Below are 2,124 nucleotides of genomic sequence, written 5' to 3' on the forward strand. Positions count from 1 at the left end.
TTGAAGGTGAGCATCTTCTCCACGCGCTTTCGTCATTAAAGTTTTTGATGACTTTATTGGTGTATCGTTTGGTGCGAGGAAGCGCTGCGAAGCCCCGCCTCGCTTTGTTGCGTCCCAACCAGGGAGAGATAAGTCCCTCCCCGCGGCGAGCAAAGCTTTGCTCCGCCCACAAAACACGCTCGCTTGCCCCTTCGCGGTGCCGTGGAGCGACGGGCGGGCTCGCGGAGCCGACGCCCCCCTCTCTCTCTCTCTTCCCCAACCTCTTCCCCCCTCTCTTTCTCTCTCTCTCTCTGCCCGCTCTCCCGCTCTCCCCCCGCGCGCGTGGAGGCGCAGGAAGCATGCATGGCTTGCATACAGTGAGAAGCCACTTGATTCTAATGAAATTTACGCACGAACAATGCAACAAGCCGCGCGCTGCTGGCGTCGGAAGAACTCGTAGAAATAACCGAGAGTGAGAGAGGGAGAGGGGGGTGGTGGGTTTGTTCAGGGAGGGAGGAAGGGACAAGGGAGGAGGGAGGGGGGTTTCTTCTCATGTCGCTCACTCACTCGCTTCCACCACCACCACTAGTTGTTGCGTTTTCTGCTCAGCTCGGAATGTTGGATGGATGTTGAGATTTCCTCGCGGAAAGGATAGGAGGGTACCGCCTGCCGATATGCCTCTCCGATTATTCTCTCGTTCGCTCTGATCTCTCCCCGCCACCTCCCCCACCACCACCACCGCACTTTCACTTTGCTTGCAGCATCGCCACCACCACCACCTCTACCCTGAGGGGATGATAGTGTTGGAAGCGAAAGGAGAGAAAGAGTGAGCGAGAGAGAAAGAGTGAGAGAGAGGGGGGCAACCCACCATATGGCTAGCCAGTCGTTGACTTAAATCTGCCGCGAGTTATTGATTGCAAACTGTCATCTATCAAGTACGCGGGAAGAGTGAATGCAAATTATGACATGCCGTTTATCTGAATCGGTGTACCCCCTCACAAACACACAACTCCACGGCCCAGCGGACCAGCAGTCAGTTGCAGACTTGCACCCGCTAGCTTCGCATCGCCGCCGCTACTACAACTGCCGCTGCCAGTGCTACATTTCTTCTTCTCCTCCTCCTTCACCTCCTCCTCCCGCGGACGGATTGTTGTGTTCGGTCCGCTCGGTTCACTCCACTCCACTCTACTGGTCAGCGCGGCCGATTGACCATTACGGCGCGCGCGGCGAGTGCAGAGCTGGGGAGAGGTACATTTTGTGGCAGGCAGGCAGGGCCTGTTAGCTTACTTGGAGATACTCGCGCCTCTAGTGCGCCGGCCTGATAAACGAGCGATGTGTTGGAAACACGGCCTAAGAGATCCGCTATTGTCTCGCCGCTGCTCGTCAGTGTTGTAGTCGACTCGGAACATTTTACTTCGTGTGTGGATGCGTGCCTGCTTTATTATAATATCTTTGAAAAGTTTTTACTTTCACTCCCGCGTGCAGATCTTATATCGGATTTTGATTTTGAGGACTTGTGTGATATACAACTCGTCATAACCACGGACTTTGAAGGTTTTTAATTCGTGCTGGAGGTACTTCTTCTACTGCAACTACAACCAGGATTTTGTTCATTTTCATCCAATCATCTTATCTAATTCTAAATCGGTGGTTATATTATATCATTATATCCTATTTGTTCAACAACACAACATTTCTTCCCTCGCACCACGGATCTATTGAGTATTGTGCTACTGTTGGTTTTACAATCTTATTCTCGTTCCTGGTGTTACGGGGAGCGTTGGATGTTTGCACCTGAGGCCCTGAGGACGGCCACACTGACCAAACACGCGATAACGCACACACACTCACTCACGGATGGTCCACTACTACCACATAGAGGTTTGTTACTTCACTGTGTGATATCATACTGTTTTTGTTTGTGGATTGGTTTTTCTTTTCTTCGGTTAAAAAAAAAAGTAACTGCTTCTGTTGGTTTATTAATTCTTTTTTGTTTTCACGTTTTACATTGCTGATGTAGCCTCAACATTCTCTATTCTTCTCACTCAATGCTGTACGTTTTTATTTTCAGAAAAAAGTTGTAGAGCTTTCTGTTTCTCTGTCACTGTCAGGATAAGACCGTCTGCATGCGGTTAAAAAAACAGC

General features: G+C 50.5%; 1 protein-coding gene across 1 annotated transcript in view; it reads left to right on the plus strand.

Moving 5' to 3' along the window:
• Window positions 1-693: 693 nt before the first annotated feature.
• The window catches only part of LOC101854385, a 25,467-nt gene continuing 24,036 nt past the window's right edge, over window positions 694-2,124 (plus strand). Inside the window, exon 1 of the mRNA XM_005112880.3 lies at window positions 694-1,860. The gene's annotated coding sequence lies outside the window, so the exon portion shown is untranslated. The remainder of the gene's footprint in view (window positions 1,861-2,124) is intronic.

The sequence above is a fragment of the Aplysia californica genome, unplaced genomic scaffold (assembly GCF_000002075.1).
Source record: "Aplysia californica isolate F4 #8 unplaced genomic scaffold, AplCal3.0 scaffold01455, whole genome shotgun sequence".
NCBI lineage: Eukaryota > Metazoa > Mollusca > Gastropoda > Aplysiida > Aplysiidae > Aplysia > Aplysia californica.